Here is an 18815-nt window from a genome sequence, read left to right as displayed (position 1 = left end):
CCTAGAAGTGGGTGAACAGCGAATTGGGATCAGACACTCCCAACGTCTGATCATGATGATGATGATGATTACATAAGCATCTCCTTTGAAATGGTCCGGTGGCGCATGCTACCAAGCACGGTCTTTAAAACTCTACCTTTCTTTAAAATCGCGAATATCTGTATATATTGAACTCAATCGCGGTACGAATATGAAAATTCCCTCTTTCGTTTCTTTCCTGTGCTTATCACTTGCGACCATATCTTTGTCGTGAAGTTTTCGGACTATCAAGTGACTTGACTTTCAGAGTCTTCTGCAAGGGTATCGCAGTGTATAGTTGTATCTATCTGCTGTTTTCCCATGGATAAACTAAACTCCTCCCCATATTAAAGACTTCGGCTGAACTTTCAACGAACACCGGAGCAAATGCTGAATGCACTCTCGAAGCGCTGTTCAGACACAGCAGACCGGCATGGGAAAGTGTTTTCTCCAAAGTTGCGTGACTGTGAAACAGCGTCATTCAAGTAGCCCCATCTCTCCAACACTGCCCTGGTTTGTAGACAGCGCCACGTAGTCCAGACCGTATGCCATTCTTCAAGTCGGCCAACGAGCAAACAATATCGCAAGTGCTCTCGGGACGGCTTAGCCCCGGTGCCTCCTCTGGCTTCCGCATAAACACGTGCGCTTATATCACCACGTGCGCGAGCTTCATGAGTGTTTTTGTTGGTTCGTGAATGTGTTATTTTATGTTGAAGTGTCACGTCGCCTACCGCGACAGAACGCGCGTTAACGATCGCGCGGCGGGGCTGCGTTTTCCCATCGCGCCCTTTACTAGATTAAAAAAAAAGACAAATGTGACACGTTCGTATGAGCCACAAGCCAAGGGCGCGTTAGAGCGAAAACTGAGGTCATAAGCCGGAACGGAGGCGTAATTTATTGCGCTCTGCGTACGTTATCGCCCCCCCCCCCCCCTCCTCCCCTCTCTGGTCCCCCTCTTAGCCTAGCGCTTTTGCTGAATTCGCGGACGTAACGTCCTGGGTGGAAGAACTAAACAAGTTGAGTTGCTCAGGCGCCAAGTTTACCAAGCGGTTTACTTTAACGTTAACGGAATTTTTTAAAGGTTGCCTGTAGCTTTTAGCGCAAATCTACTGATTCCGCTTCAATAGTCGAAGTATATATACTCTACTTACACTGGAAATCAATACGCATAAATGAATAATTACCAAAATTTCAATAATTAACTTTTAAGCTAGTTACTTTGGCGCAGATATTTCAATACGCGACTTCAAGCCAGTGATTTCACATGTGAAATCCACTTAGAACGAATTTTGAAACTAGTACCAGGTTTGTGATACCTACAGTCAAGTTTCCCGCAATAGTGGACCGTTGTTCCGCGTACTTTTCTAGTAAAATGGCTTTTTATGCATAGAAGCTCAAGAAGTTTTCGGAACACCAATACATTTGATCGCAAACATTGGAAATTCATATCTACAAACTAGTGTCATCCTAATAATTCGTTACAAATGAATAATGCTTTAAATGTCACCGGCTACAATTCGTAAATTGTAACATGCGGGTTATATTAATTAGTTTTAAAGTTTATTAGCTAAATTTGTTATTAGTGAAATATTCGCTTTTATTTTTCAAGCAAGCAATGTCCACCTCGCTGAGAAATCTAGCTCAATTAGTAGAATTGTGCGAAATGTCACGGGTGATTTTTAAAGTTGACATTAATGATAATATATAACACCCGGTATATGTAGTACAGGAGTCTTGTTCTTGATTTACTATGCTTGTGGCATGCGGGCGACTTTGGAGCGTTTCCTCGAAATTTTGCTCGAGTTATGTTGGTTCCCTGGATGGCACAGGATACCGCTTTACGATATAGAGAAATAAAAGCACATATAATTGCACTGGCCGTGTCCTACATTGGTAACCGACTACTACAAAATAATTTAACGTGCCAGACAAGCTAACTGCGATGAAATTAATATTTGGCAGAAAGGCACTCAGAATTCGGACGCAAGAGACACACTATACCAACGAGACACTGTGTGCACGTGCACAGCTTAGGCTATATCAAATACGAACTTTACACGCGCTAAGCACGTTTGTACACCGGGGAAGATAATACACGTCGGGCCTTGCTAATACACTGCCGCGCCAGTTAGTACTCTATCATATGTACGCCGATTAAAGATGCACGCGTAATCTGCAAGAGAAATCCTCTTGGAAAAATCACTGATTTTCCCCAAATCTTGCAGTACCTGTACGTCTATTGAACACACAGCCTTAATTAGAATACTAAAGAGTCATTATACGTCGAATAATTCTTGGCCGTTCACATTTGCGCTGCGTTGTCGGGAGCGTGTCTAGTCGCGCGCTTTCAGCTGAGTGTGCAGCTGTAGAACAAAGTGAGTTAGTCCCTTCTTTTACATACGCGAAAACTGTCGCTCTAAACCATATTGTCGCTGCTGTCTCAGGCCGACGCCAACGCACGGCGCAAGGTGCATGCGCATTGCGTATTGGCGTCGCGAGTGTTTGTCGACAGCGTGCGACGCAGGAGAAGCGTGGAGAAGTCATGTTTTTTTTCTTTTTTTAAAGAAAGCCACATAAGCATGACTTGCAGTGAAAACGTCTGCCTGCTTTTGGAGGACGTCAGTGTTTGGAAGTGCCCGCAAGGATTCCATTAGCCGAGGATTCTGATAATGTCTGCGAAAGCCATCGCATGTAGAAAAGAACGCTCAACTTTTTTGGCACGCCTCCTGGCCTGCAAGCGGGCCAAGTTTGACGAGGCATGCTTCTTGCACGAAGAGAGAACATTTATAAAACCGCGCTTAGCGTTTCACACTAAGCGCGAATGACTCATCGCCGACGCCCGTAACAGGAACAGCTCGCCTCATCAGCCTGACGTACTCGGGACGACGACGCACAGTCCAGAATAAAATTTTATGATAATCGTCGTCTTTAAACCGAGGAGCGCGAGAAATGCCCTTTAGAAGTTTAACGCGGTGTGTTATTGAGCGCGCTGGCGATGATGGCAAGGCCACTTGCTTTCTATTGATATAAAATTAAAGAGGAGGTGGGCACCTTTGCTTGCTTCGGCTACTCCTCTTGGGAGGACAAGCTAAACAAAAACACAAGAAACACTTCAACTGGGAGGCTTTTCTTTCGAGGAACCCGTATGGGTTTCCTTTGTAGCGTTTGCTACGATTGGGGTGGATGTCTCGTTTTTCCTTTATTGATTACTTCCCTCCATCTTGTGGGTTTCCGCGGAACTATTAGGTCGAACACCGAAAAACACTTGCGACAGTCAAATGTCACGAACACTCTTAGTCTGGAAATGCTAAACTTACGTGCTCAACAGTCACCGCGCATGCGCCCTTCGCTAACCGCGAATCCTCGGCAGATAAGCCAACCTTTGATATTTGACATTGATATTTTATGCTTGCGGGACGCTAGTGAAAGAAGACATGAATCTGAAGACTTTAAGGTGAATGACGCGGCTCGCGATGGAGGTTTCTATTTTCCTGATGTTCTCGCTTTCTACCCTTCTTTCTTTTTTTCCCCCTACGTACCTTAGTAGCTAATGCGTCCTTTTAATAATTGGGATTTTCAGCCCTTCAGTGGCCTATTTTACCAGAATTTCATCATTTAAGTAATCTATGCAAATACCAACGCATTGACTTTCTTTTTATTTGCCTACACTTTCGAAATGCATCAGTGGCGATAAAGATTGATTCATAGCAGAATGGCACTGAAAGAATTGAAGCAAACCTCACATTTCTTACGAACTATTTACGTAATGGCAATTGCCGTACAAGTAAAGTTGATTATTATGCATTTCCACCTAATACTTTCTTCATTACAGATGAGATAAATTATAACGTATACAGGGAACTCTCACTTGAGTCAACTTCAAGGGACGCAAGGAAATAGTTCACTTAACTGAAACGTCACTAAACTGAATATTCTCTAGAATATGGAACAGCATATGGCACAGCAGAAATCGAGTAAAAAGCGTAAAATAAAATTTATGGAGTATTGTACGACAACATATAAGTGCGTAACAGTGACGTTGCTGCCTATCTCATTTTGAAAAAAAAATACCCTGTAATTTTTATTTGCACAGGTGCTCTTAAACCGCAAGAACTAACAAAGGTGTCCAGTGAGTCTATGTTTTTGTGCTCTTCCTCTGGCACAGCTTGTTGCTGAGACAGGAAGTCTCGCAACTTTCCAAGGCATCCTCCACCCTCGGCTTGAGTTACAGGATTTGAATCTGGCTCTGCCACTGCGCCTTCCTCGTCGCACTCTTCTTCCTCGGGACGAACACTAGAAACAGTTTCCAGGTCTGATAGTTCAGCGCAGTGACACTTCACTGTCACACTGCACACAGCCGCCGCTCTAGGTGAGATTGAGAGAGAGAGAGAGAGAGAGAGAGAGAGAGAGAGAGAGAGAGAGAAAACTTTATTGTTGCTCAGTGGATTACCCAGCAGGTGGCCTCATCGGCTACGCCAGCGCTGGAGAGCGCAAAATTTCGTTGAGCTGATTTGAAAAATGAGGCCAAGTCCACTGATGAAGTTCGCTCAACTTAATATTATTCGGAAATTCGTTTAACCGAAAGATCTTTGCATCGAGTGCATAGAAAAACTGGCGGGGATTCAAGTTCGTTGTCCTGCAATATTCGTTAAACCAACCTTCGTGCCACTGAGAGTTTTCTCTTGGCTCACGGGCTACAAGCACATGGAAGCGGCGCCACAAGTCCTATGTTAACGCGCTCTATATGACAACGTCGTTATCGTAATGTAGCCATAAAATATTTTTGTTTTTAAGATTACTAGACCTGGTAGCTACCTGAGTGCTGCGAGAGCTAGACGGAAGAAGGGGCCGCTCTTCACGCTCACAGCACTGGCTCACGAGAGATCTCGTTTGCACGACGCGCATTCGTAACACCCGAGGACGAAGTCTTGGTGAAAACCGCTGAAACGATTCTTTCGAACTGTGCTTTGCCGTTTTATTCTTGCTTGTTTGTCTTTCTCGCCCTCGTTCTTCCTCTGTAGTGCCTGAGCAGACCGGAACGTGGTGTTATTGCGGTTTTGGTTGGGAACAGAGAGAGTGTGCTTCAGAACATGACATGGTGCGCCGGATGTGTGCGCGCGCGAGTGCATTTGTGTGTGTGTGTTTCTGTGTTTGGAAACAAGACGACGCACGTCGAGGGCTTTTTTGTCCGTTTGCACCGAAAGCGGGCATATATCTTTAGTTTCTATTTTGTGTGCAACTAACATCCCGCTTCCTATTCTGCGAGTTCCTCTCTCTTTCTCTATCTGTTTTTACGAAAACAGCAAGTACTCATGTTTCGAGGCGAAGCCTCCAGCGTTTGTCCCCTCTCTTGGTTAGGAGCGTTTCAATTTCTAGGCTGCTGCTTTTTCTTTAACATTTTGAAGTTTTCTTAGCACGTGAACGCAGTTTCTGATGTTGAGTGAAGCATGTAAGCGCGAGCACTGCCGTTGAGCACTCTCACGTCTTTCTACGCAGGGCAGTGTGCGCTGGCGCATTTCTTGCTTTTTTCGTCCCCTGTGGCAATGGGGATTCGACAGTAACACAAGCAAAATTAGATTCCCTTTTCGCGTAACTAACGGCTCCTGGAGCAGTGCTCGATTTCGAGTCGTAACTCAATGAAATGCCGTGACCCACAGGGACTCCAGATTGTCTAGCCGAGCGCAATTCAGTAAAGATATTTTTCTTTTATTTATAGCGCAGCTCTTTGGCGCCCGTTTTCCCGTTTCGCGTCGCCGTCGGCCTCGCCGTTGTGCCTCGCCGTAACCAGATCCGTAGCCGGTGCCAGTGCGCTGCTCTAGCTACGCGCGCTCCTGGCGCCATCTCTCGCTCACGGCGCGAGCCTTGCTCTCCTCTTCTCCTCCAAAGCCGCATCACGTGTTCTCGTCTATCCTCTTGCCCCCTTCCTCCGCGCAGCGCCGTTACGGTGACTCTCGTCACTATCGTCCACTCCGCCCTCACCGTCCCTTCTTCCGCTGTCGCAGCACTGCCGCGGTGCCGGCGGCAGGCGCTACTTGCCGCCTCGGGCGTGATCTACGGCTTCCCGCTCCCCCGCCTCCGCGTCGCTGTACGGCTCTCAGCCGTGTCTTTCGCTTCTCTGTTTGCGGGGCGCGTTCCTCAGTGGCATTTGTCGCCTCTGGCAGTGCTTGCGCCTGGCTGTCCTTCTCCCGCCTCTACTCTTGCCCTACACCTTCCCTTACCTGGCGCAGTGCCGTTGCGGTGACTCGAAAGACAGTTATATCGTTTCGTCTCCTTACTTGTACTTCCCACCCCAATCTTGTGCAGTCACATTGAGGCCTGTCTGTGAGTGAATGAGTGTGTGACCTCTATTCAATACCCCTGTTCTCCGCCCATTTCCTCATCCCACCTCAGAAGAAACAATAAATAATAATTGCCAATTCCCCCCCCCCCCCTCTCCGCGGCGGTGACCCATTATAATATGGCGCGTGGCCGGGGCGCCGGCTCGATAGCGGCGCATCGCGGTGCGTGCTGCCCAATCCGAAACGCAGAACCGCCTCCGTTCGGCACTGCGTGTTCTGAATGCGGTTGCCTGTCGTTGAATTAGGGCAGCAGCTGCGCTCAAAGATCGCATTACCAAGAAGCGTAATCGTTGGCCATATTTTTTCTTTTTACTTTCTCAACAGCACAAGACCAGCTCGTTTCAAACCATGATGCCTCGTAGGTAGAGCGGCAGCCCATGCATTTCACTGCAAGGCGCCTGAGATGGTTTGGCCGATATTGTAACTGGCGTCACATTTAAATCGCGCAGATCCAGGATGCGCTTTTAGGGGGAAGCCACGGTTTTTTTCTTCACGCCGCTCTTGGGCAGAGCTACACGCTTCCACATGATGTAGGAGCATTCCCAAATTTCTCTCTCTTTCCTCAGCTTTTCTTTCCGAGCGAGGAGAGAGAGAAAAAAAATAAGAAAGATGCATCTCTTGGAGGCTGTGAAACTGGGCCTGACGGAAGGCTTCGAATGCTACTCAAGAAATACGGTCGATTATGAAATGATGGCCACAATAAGAACCTACACTCGTAACTAAGACTGAGATGTGCGCACTGACGACTATCTCTGAGGTGGAACGGCGACTAACTGGGTTACTGAGATTTTTTTTGTGTTGCTGTTGTTTCGGTAGTACTAGCTAGGGCACATGGGCCATTTGAAGCATGAGGATTTCAGGCAGAGCTTGACGCTGCGGCGATAAAGTAAAAGCTCCGATAACAGGTTTAGCCGAGTATGGTGGGGGTCGATGGGTGTGCAAGCAGACGCTGGGGTGCAAACGCGGAAGAAATGGCTCTTCGCTTCCTGCACATCTCTTTCTCTACTTAAAGAAATGGCAGACTGATTGAGCGATCAGCCCTCCAAGCTGGCGTCCGGCCGCAGCTGTCATTTTCTCGGAGGAACAGCAGCAGCAGTCGCGATTTCCCCGGCTCGATGCGATCGGATTTATTGCGGTCATTCCCAATCGGACGATCGAATCGGCCATTGTTTGGCGTTTCTCGCGCGGTGGCACTGGGCTGGGTAGAGGCGAGAGGACCGGAGCGGCCGCTTATCTTTCATTGCTCGTTTCATCAATCTCAGCCGGCGTGGCCATAAATAGTTCTCTCTCTGTGGTTTTCGGCCGTCGATCTTGCAAATTCGAGAGGAGCGGTAACAGCGCGAACTGGGTGTGCGCATAGAGCCGTTTGTTTCGTTTTCATCTCCGCTGTATGGAGGCGCTCTTCGTCCCGAGGAAATGACGGTCGTTCGAAACAATTGGGATCCGCCCGGGCCGTCGGTAGTAATGTACGCGCGTTGCGAAGACGATGCTTCGCCTCCCGTAGCCAGGATGCCCTAGCTGCACTCCTAATACTGCGTTGCGTACAGACATACGCACGTATGCACTAGGTGGTAGGCGTTCGTATCAGCTACGGTAACAAACCCTAGTAACGAGCCCTTGGATTCTGCGAGACCAGTGGAAAAGTGAACATGCTCGCAATAGAGAGGCGATTGGAAGATTGGTGGAAGTAGGGAAACGACAAAAACGGAGACGCCCAAAAGCAAAGGTTGTAATAGGAGATAAGAAAATTTGGCTGTGGGAGTTCACAGTTTCTTTTTTGTTTTTCTTCTTTAACTTAGGTATGACATTAGGCAGTATAATAGCAAGAGCTTGGTGGTGCAACCTACCGCCCCGTTCCAAAGGGGACGCTCATTACATCCATCCGTCCCAACCGCACGGCTTCATCCAGGGTACGGGCACTGCAGGCGCTGTTTTCGTCACTAACTGCGACAGCTTACTGAGCACCTTAATTTAACTACGATAGCACTCTTTCTCCCCGTTATCGCTTCTCATTCCGTTCCCACAGCGGGTATTGAACCTGTTACCACGCGTTCAGCAGCACAAAGGCATAGGCAGAGGCGCGATAGTGGGGTTGTGCGGGCGTGGGTGCCATCATCGCGGTTGCCAGGATGGAAAAGAAAGAAGAAAGAAAAAAAAAAGCGTGTATCGCCGCGGCTGTGTTCAGGTCAACACCCAACGGTTCGTGTTTGGCGCTAGGCCCATGGCAAACTACAGTGTAACGATAAATGGCCAAATAATACGACGGGTCCGATCGTACAAGTTTCTAGGTGTCATAATCGACAGGGACTTGTCATGGAGCCCACACATATCTTACGTGAAAAAACGGTTGACAGGCATCTGCCACCTGTTCAAGTTTTTCGCTGGCAAGACCTGGCGAATGTCGCCTAGTGCCATGTTACAACTGTACAGGGTGCTTTTTCTGGGATTTCTGCGATACAGCTTCCCAGCAATAAACAACACAGGCAAAACGAATCTACGCACAATACAAAGTCTTCAGGGTCAAGTGCTCCGGATCTGTCTAGACCTGCCTCAGAGTGCTTCAACAGTGGCTACGATAGCAATCGCTAGAGACCACCTTGTCAAGACCCACATTGAAATTGAAGTACTCAGGACCCATATAAGGCATCTAGCCAGGACTCCTCGTCACCATTTAGCCTCTCTACCAGCGGACAGGCCACACACATCTTTCAGCCAAACGATAACTGCATATGATGAATCATTGCCAGCTTGTTTCACTCCGGCTGCGAGACCTTCGATCCCTCCATGGTGCCTCGCTCAGCCAAAAATCAACCTCGCAATACCTGGCATCTCGAAAAAAGCTGATCTGTCATCACCAGCCCTTAGACAGCTCACGCTACTCTATTTGTACGAGAACTACCGTGACTCTACGCATATTTACACTGATGGATCTGTCCTTCCAAGCAGCTCCGCGGCGGCAATCGTCATACCAGCGAAAGCTACAACAATCAAGTTTAAGACGACCCACGCGACAACATCGACGGCAGCAGAGCTCGCAGCGCTCTTTACTGCTCTTCATCACATTGGTGATGAACCGCCACACAAATGGACAATATTCTGCGATTCGAAGGCGGCACTGCAGTCTCTACTGTCACCTTTACGACGCGGACCGCACGAACAACTAATATTCCATATTACAGAGACATTACACCATATAAGTGATGCAGGCCACGAAATAACCTTTCAGTGGCTTCCAACGGGCGGATCACGCTGCCCGCTCAGCCCATACTGAGGAGCGCCACGTCCCAATTCCTCTTTCTAGAACTGACGCGGCACGGAAGCTCCGCCTACTTGCTCGGCAGTGCACCGCGTCGCAATGGAATGAGCCACATTTCAGAAATCCGCGACTGTACTCACTTGATCCAACATTAAGTCTTCGAGCGCCATCACAGCTTCGCCGTAGAGACACCACACTTCTATATCGACTTTGGTTGGGCGTTGCCTTTACTAAAGCCTATGCCTTCCGCATAGGGATGACCGACACCCCAACCTGTGACCACTGCGGCCATGAAGAATCAATTGGCCATATTTTGTGCGCCTGCCTGCAGTACAGTCCACAGAGGGCATGCCTTAGCCACGAACTTAACCAACTGGACGACCAACCGCTATCCGAAAAAAGAATTCTGCAACATCGAAAGGACCTACCGTCACAGAAGAAGGCCGTGCAAGCGCTTTAGCGCTTCTTGCGATCTACCGGCCTGTGTGAACGACTTTAACTGGAACGCCTTTTGTGCGTGTGTCTCCATGTGTGCGCGTGCGCTTTTTTTTTTGCGTTTTCCTCTCTGTCATCTTTCTAACCTCTATCCCCCATCCCCAGTGTAGGGTAGCAAACCGGAGACTCATATCTGGTTAACCTCCCTGCCTTTCCTCTTCATTCTCTCTCTCTTGGCGCTAGGCGAGTTCTCCTCACCAATGCCATTTGTCAATCTGCACCGGCACGCGTGAACTTGGCGTCCTCTTACGTCGGTTTTCTTCACTTGAATAACCACGCCACAGCGCTTGCGCATCGAGGGCTCAGCACGACGCGCTCCACGTCGATCCGACATCACTCGACCACCCGCGGTGCGAAGGGGGTTGCGCGCAAGCGCGGCCATCCGACTCGCTGGCGTCTTGTGCCGCCTACTTCTTTATAGAGGCGCCTGTAGAAGACCCCCCCCCCCCTTCCCGGACATGCCTTTTGCATTTGAGGGCGAGCGACTGCGCGTGTATTTTTTACCGCCGCATATGCACAGACTATGCATCGTGCGGAGTGCAGTATGGCGCAGCTGCGGGCGAGTTGTGCTCGCCGTGCTGCGTACCACTGATCGAACAGAAACGGCAGCCAGACCCCCGTGCTGCGCCTCTGCGGGGCAGACGCACATTTGTTTATTGATAGCTAACGCAGCTGTCATAGGTAACCGCTTTGCCATAGCAATCGATGCGTTTCAGGCTACCGCTGGTTTCCGACTCTGACGCTCTCATCCGGCCAGGTGGAAACTCGCGAAATCGGGAAAAGGATTACTTTATCACATTGTATTCCCGTCTGCAAGCTCTGTTGTTTCCTTCTTTCCTTCTTTCTTTCATTCTCTCGCCTATATGGCAAGAATGGCATCTCTTTCTCTGTGACATTCGATTATTTCGCTCCGGTTCCAAAAGGCGTCGCTGGGGAAATGGCCTTTCGAATCCGAAACAGGGTGGCGCGCGTCCTCCGGAAATTGTAAAGTTTTTCGCGTGGCTCCTCTTTCGCGGGAAAGACGACAGCACGGAACCATTCGTCGCGATATTGTTCGGCGAGGGGGTGGGGGTTTTGCGGATTTTGACGACAAAGCAAAAGAGGTCAGTGCCTAAAGTCCTCGCGTTGTTTATTTTTGAATCCTTGCTTCACTCGTCTCCTTGCTTTTGTTGTCAGCGTACGGCCTTGCCCTATGGGAAAGGCGACACTGAGAGTGAGTAAGGGAGTGAGAAAATGAGTGAGTGTGTGCAAGAGAGACAGAGAGTATGGGTGTGCGTGCCTGTGTGTGGCGCTGCTCGTGGTACTGATTGTTTATGGCTTTCCTCACTCCTGGCCATCTTGCGCATAACGAAAGCAGGGAGTCCGGACAGAAATATATATATATATATATATATATTATACAGTGAAATAAGGATCGAGTTGCTAGTGGGTCATAAAAAATCGTAAAATTTTCGCAGGTTACGTGAACTCATTTATTTCAACGACTGGCTGATACAGTATCTCTGATAAAAACTTCCCTCATGGAGATTAGCTTGGTCTAACTGACGAAAGCCAGGCTGACGACCGCATCGAAAGTACCTTTGGAACTTACATGGTGGAACAGCCATCGATGATAAAGTAGCCATTTGGTCGTAGTTCTTAGCGCTGCTTAGCTGGCGCAATCGAGATGAAATCACGCCGGAGAATGTACTGGTGAGAACCTCATACTTCCGTCGGTATTCATGATCCGGTTTTAACGCCAATTATCGCAATTAGTACGAAGAATGAGCTCAAAACGTTAGATCATGCGGACGCCATCAACCGAAAAAAAAATTGTGAATCATGGCCTGGAAGGCGACACTTAGGTCACCATCCCGCCTAAGCGCAGAATACGTTTCCTTAGATAACAAAATCCGTCTGATTTCTATTTTTCTTTATTTTGTGATAATTCGTTTAACCAGTCCTTTAAAATGCTAGGATACCGCACGCGGGTCAGTGTACACCTGCAACTACATCTCACCAACTATGTGCAGTGAAGTGACGGCTACGAGTCGCGTCAGGTACCCCCCCTTCCCTCCCCCCCCACTAAAGGAAGCAAAAAGAAGAAGACAACATGAAGCATAAGAAGGAGCTTCTCCACTTCATGTTGAACCGCCTTCCACGCGACGCCGGCTGAATGAGAAAAAAAAAGTAAAGCCAGTTTCACGCAGTGAAAGCTGTCAAAACACCGAAGCTGGTTGTCGTTCTCCGAAGTTTGAACTCGTGTTTATCACGATTTTCATGAAAGTCTACTGTCTCGTTGTCCTCGTTTTGCTAGATTCGAGCTTCGGCTTCCAAGAAACATCCCAAGAACCAGGTGATAGGCAAGCCGCACATCATCACTGCAAACATCGACGTTCTCGATGCCATTGTGAACGGGTTCATGGCCGAACAGATAACTGGGGGTTGGCTTCTCTCTCCTGGCACTTTGCTTGCGCTTCTCGCCCTCGAAGCTCGGGATTTACGAGACGTAGGCGCTGCCGCTTTCGTGCGAGCTGCCGCTCGAGCGCGCGCTGCCAAAGCTGTGGAAGACAGCCAAGACTATCTTGATTCCCAAGCCGGGGAAGCCGCCGGACACAGATAACCTCCGGCCCATCTCGCTCACGTCCTGCGTGGGCAAGGTGCTGGAGCACGTCCTGCTCAACAGGTGGCAAGACTACCTGGAACGAGAAGGGCTGTACCCGGCCACTTTGATCGGCTTCAAACAGCACCTTAGCACGCAGGACGCGATGCTGCAGCTCAAATACCAAATCATTGATGATGGCGGCAGCGCCCGCGACAACAAAGCAATCCTAGGGCTCGACCTGCAGAGCACCTTCGTAAGGTGAAACACTCGGCGATTCTGTCCGTAGTCTCTAAGCTCAACATGGGCGAAAGATCCTACAACTACATCAAGGACTTCCTCACGGACAGGACCGTCGAGCTACGAGCAGGCGTCCTACATACGCAAGAGAAGAAGCTCGGGAGCACCGGCACACCGCAGGGATCGGTCATTTCGCCGATGCTGTTCAACTTGGTAATGATCGGAGTGGCCGAAAAGTTCGGGCACATCGAAGACGTCAGGCACGCGGCACGCTACGCGGACGATATCACGCTATGGGTGACCGGTGGCAGCGACGCCCACATCGAGGGCGCGCTGCAAGCCGCCGTCGACGCAATAGAAGACCAGCTGGAAGGCACCGGACTGAGATGTTCGCCGAGCAAATCGGAGCTTCTCATACTCCCACCTACCAAAAACAGCAGAGGCAAGACCAGACAACGCGAAAACGAAAAAATCAGAATCGTCACCAAATCCGGCAACGTGATTCCCGAGGTCGGCAAAATTAGGATCCTAGGCATGGTCATCGAAAAGCACGGAAGAAACGGAGAGACCATCACCCGTCTCAAGGCAAAAGCAGCCAACGCGATTCGACTCCTCAAACGAGTCACTTCCCGGAAGGCTGGCATGAGAGAGGAGAACCTAATTAGGCTCGTGCAAACCTTCGTCATCTGCCACGTCGAGTACGTTGCAGCCTACCACAGATGGCTGCAACACGAACGTAACAAAATCAACGCGCTCATCAGAAGAGCGTACAAGACGGCGCTGGGCCTGTTCGAGTCCACGAGCACAACCCGTTTGTTACAACTCGGGACACACAATACGCTCGAAGAAATAGCCGAAGCGCAACGGACCTCTCAACTGGAGCGGCTGTCCATGACCAAAGCCGGGAGAAAGATACTGGACGATCTGGGAATTAGACGCTCGAACGAGGTGGAGGTGAAGCTCCCCCTCCCCGAAGAGGTCCGACGCCAGACCAGAATCGACCCCATACCGAAGAACATGAACCCCGAGTTCAACAAGGGAAGAAGAGCGGCGCGGGCCAAGGCTCTCATCGACCAGCATACCAACGACGAACACGCGACGAAATACCAACGGAACGCCTTCGCAGCGGTCGTCATAGAGGCGTCAACCGGCGCCACAAGGACGGCAGCGAGCGTGAGAAGCGCCGAAGCGGAACAAGCGGAACAAGCATCGCCCTGGCCATCGCCGACGCAGACTGCCACACGGTGCTGAGTGACTCAAGACAGGTGGTGCGAAACTTCGCCAAAGGCAAAATCTGCAGGGACGCTGAGCGCGTACTGCAAGCGGCCAAACTAGAAGAACTAAAAGTACGACTCAAGTTGTTCCCGGCGCACGCGGGCGACGCGTCGGAACGCAATGAGAACCATAATGAGACGGCACACGCAGCGGCGCGAGCGCTAACCAACCGCGCCCCGGCGACAGACCGTCCGACGTGGTTCGGAACCAAGGACCGCATGACGGATTACAATGAAATCACGAAGGGCTACCGCCTAGCTCGCAGTACTCTCCCACCCCGCACCCGAGAGTGAGTCGAGTGGAGGCGGTAGTACTGAGACAGCTCCAGACCGGATCGCTACCGAGCCCGAGACTGATGAATCGCATGTACCCCTAGACATATCCGACAGATATGTGCAGAGTCTGCCGGAGGTAGACCGCAGACTACACGCACATCTTGTGGGACTGCGTCAAATATCTAGAAGAAGCAAAATCAAGAACGCTCCCACCGCGGCTCGAGGCAGCCGCGAAGAGGTACGACCGAGGCGATCAGCTCTGGGCCGTCCAGCAGGTCCTCGAGGCGCTCGAAAGGCACGGACCGAGGGAGCCGGCAACGGCGAGCGGAGACCCGCGCCAAGTAACGGCGACTTCGAGGATGACGTATGCCCTCGTCGTGGCGCGCGAGCGCCCAACTGCAGGCATAAATACAGTTGGCTCCAATCCAATCCCATGGGGCGAAAGGGCTTCGCGCCGCCGAGACACCTGCTCCTATACACCTCTACCCTCCGCTCACCCGGTGCGCGCTCTGATTGGTCATCTCCCCCCCCCCCCAACGGCGCGTCCTCTGATTGGTCGTTTCCCATTCCGACGGAACACCCGGATGAATGGAGCCCCCACTCCTACCCTCGGCGCGCCCTCTGGTGGTGAGCTCCGGAACCTGCCCCCCTGCGTGACCCCGGACAGTGGACGGGGACAGCTCGATTTAGCTTCGCTGTTAAAAATCTGCACGGAAGGAGATTAACAGCGCACAGTGGGCACGAGTACACGTCTCTTCTCTCGAACACACAGCCGGCTGTCGTTACTGATGTGCGTACATGAGCCCTAGCCTTCGACGCAGTGCACGCAATTGGCGAGGCGAAGTGCAGAGCGGGCCTGCGGAGTTGCCTAAGTCGCGTCCCACTGCGGCCAGCGAGCGTGCACCGTGTGGCAACGAGTCTGCCCTCCGCACAGGGTCCAAGCGTTGCTGCAAGTGATAACAAACGACTCGCCGAGATGCGCCCGCCGTGCCCGGTTCTCGTCACAATAAACACGAATCTCGCAACGCTGCCATTTCCTCCGTCTGCCTGTTTGCACCGGCGTCTTGCCCTCATTTCTTTTCCAGCTTGTGCGCGGGCGAAGTCTTCTACGTACATTTCGTTTCGTCACGCACTACTTAGTCTCTCCGAAGAGCTACCCCGAGAAAGGGGCTCCCCAGAATAACGCGGAAGAGGGAGATGAGCCTTTTCACGTACAAAGGGCGCCGTTATACCCCGAGGATGTAAACTATCGCTTCCCGGAATACACAAAACGGTGCCGCACATGGGCCGTTTTTGTCTGCCAAAGCTAAGAGCAGCCGATTTCAAGGGGCTCGGCTCTTAATTAATACCAAGGTAAACGTGTTGCTGACGTCGTCGCACTATACGTGCGGAAGCCGGTCACGCGAGGCTCTCTTTCTGCTTAAGAAATTACTCCGAATGCGGCAGAGCTGTGCATTGTAGTTGCAAGGCACCGAGATAATAAGCCAGTCTGGGTTCCGACGAAGTGCTTCCTTGAAAAAAAAAAAAATTTGTGCGGCGATTAAATCAAATAAGCAAAATAATTATACGGGAATAGCGCAAGGCAGACGAACTAATTAACGAGCGCTAACCAGATGAATGAGAGAAAAGTTAATAAGTAAGTCGGAACAACAGGGTTGTACGAGGCCTCTTAGTAGGTACGATAGGGCGTCGATATTGAGGCATCGATATTGGAGCATAGCATGAGTTTTCTAATGAACAGCGCACAAATGTGTACTCGACTAAAATGTTCCCAGGATGTATGTACGTGTTGCTGGCACTTCTCGTTAGCAATATAGACCAACTACACATAAATTCACGCATCATAGACTGCATGCCGATTACGCTCGTCGGACACGCATCGGTGAGTTGTCCTCTTCCCCAGCCATCACTATCGCTCTGCGCTTGTGGAAGAATACAGAGAGTGTGCTGTTATATTTGATTTTTCGTTGTGTAGGCTATGGTGACTGCTTGTTTTCCTCAACGCGAAGGAAGTCACATAATAATTTTTCTTGCACTGCAATGTATCTGTGTTAACATAAATTAAACAACGTTCCCTCACGGCATGATAATTCACTTCACGACCACCTTGGGTGTCGGTGAACTTACCCTTCAGGCTATCAGGAACTATCCTGCCCTCTTCGTGTCACCGAGGCATGAGTTGTCAGGGGCGTGTCACTTTCTTCTCTTCGGTAATCACTTGTTTTCGCTGCAGGAGGAGGAAGTTAAGTGACCCCCCCCCCCTCGCCACACACACCCCTTCTTTTTTTTGTTTACCACGCTGAGCGACACTGGTTAGGCGTAGATAAACAAGAACATAATTTCTTCTGGCAAAACAACTGTCCAAGTCCATTTGTTTCGCAAATTCGAATAATCAGAGACTGCTGAAATGAAACCAGCGACGAGGAAATGAACACGTGCCTATACGTATGCTTGCGCGTGCACAATTTACACTCCATGCCTTAGTTCTTCATGTTCCCTTTTGCACCGCAGTGTGCAAATACCGGCAAGCACGTAACAGGCACGAGTTATCGTATCCAGGGCCGTCATTCAATATCCTGTTATGCACAGACAGGGAACAGCGTAGAAACGGAAGCAACGCGGCGTCTATTGGCGCGCAATGTCAAGGGACGACATTTTCGCTTGATTAGCGAGTGTACAGTGTAAGGAGCTAGAAGCAAACTTATCGTGCGAAAGCCTTACAAGGATGTAATGATGTGCATGCGACGAGCCACCTCGAAGTCCAATTTTTCTCTCGAAATGGACAGACAAGTGAGTGAGTCGGTGTGCGTTCAGTAGCTCCTTCAGGCAGCGCGGCAGGACGCCTGTAGAGGAAGAGAGAACCGACAGACTTGAGATTTAAAAGCGCGCGAAAGAGGGAACACCAGTCAAAGATGGACACAGACACCGACACTGTCGCCCGAGCTTCCACTTTAGAATAAGCAGGTGTTCAGTCTCTTCCCTTCTTTGATCTTGTCCCTTCGCGCTGGCTAAAAAAAAAAAAAAAGCTACGAATCCCTTCCTTGCCTTCTACGCCCCACGACCCTGTAGCGCATTTTCCTCATTGTCCTCCAATGGCGTATTCTCAAGCCTGAATAAGAGTGCTCTATATATAGCAACATTAGGTGGAGGCCGCTTGCCCTGTCAGACGTAAATCCACTGTGAGCCCATTACGACGGCGACGCAATGCGAAGCAGCTGCCCAATATACTACTTTAACCTTACAAAGGCTGAGAGTGGGGACCTGTAATGAGAGCTCACGCTCAAAGTTCGGCGTGACGTAAAGCAATTGGCGACGTCGAGCAACGGCCTCAGGCGAAAAATTGCACTCTAGCATCGGCCACTCCGTTTGGGGCGAGATCTGAGGGCATTGATTGTGTTTCTTTTTCTCGCGACGAATCGCGCAAGCCTAATTTTGCTTCGCACCGGCTTTAACGAAGCCGATGGCATACGTGCAAGAATGTGAAATGACGCTGAAACGAATCGCGATTTCTAACTTTTCGAGCGACAGCATCAGTGTAAAAAAAATTAAGAATCGCGGGGAGCATATATTGCGCTCGCAGGAGCCGCACAATTCGCCCACGCTGGCATTTGAAATGCAGGTGTGACCTTTTTTTCAATCATGAAACGAGGGTCGATATTCACTGACGTCTCACGCGAAGTTATTCTCGCCGGCACACGGCCGTGATGTCAACACGGCACACATGGCACGTGCGGAACGTTCACGCCTCCCGAAACTAAGCCCGTTTATGTTTAGTTCTAGTTTGTCCTTTTGCTTGTATGGCAGCTTTGCTGTTTCTGCGGTCTATCGGCGCGGGATGGACTTTCATCTCCCTTTTTTTTTCTCCCTATCTCTTTGTCATGCAGCCCCATTCGCGGAATCTTTCGAATGAAAAGTGCAGCTCTCCGCTACTGTCGCACCTCACACTGCCCTCTTCGCCCGCAATGGCGCAAATGAAAATTTAGTTAATTTAATTGTACCACCGGTCTCATTTCGTTTCCGTGTAAGACGATATAGACGAATTAATGCTCAGTCTAATTATATTTGCCCTGCGATGAAGATAGAAAACTGTGTTTCACCCTGCGTTCGAAAGGTTATTCGGCACCGGTAAGCGGCGCAGTGCGTGCGTAATGTACAGCATGCATTAACATAATAGGCAGGTTATCAAATTTGGCTATCAAATAAAAGCAGGTCTTCCCACTCCCCGCCTTTCATGTTCCACAAGGAAAAAATTGGAGACGCTGAGTGGGTGGCTTTGATTAACGTTCCCTGCGCGCAACCGACGAGCACTTCGATCCAATAGCGACTCACGTAGATTT

Source organism: Dermacentor variabilis, chromosome 8 (assembly GCF_050947875.1).
Source record: "Dermacentor variabilis isolate Ectoservices chromosome 8, ASM5094787v1, whole genome shotgun sequence".
NCBI lineage: Eukaryota > Metazoa > Arthropoda > Arachnida > Ixodida > Ixodidae > Dermacentor > Dermacentor variabilis.
This window is presented reverse-complemented; position numbering follows the sequence as displayed.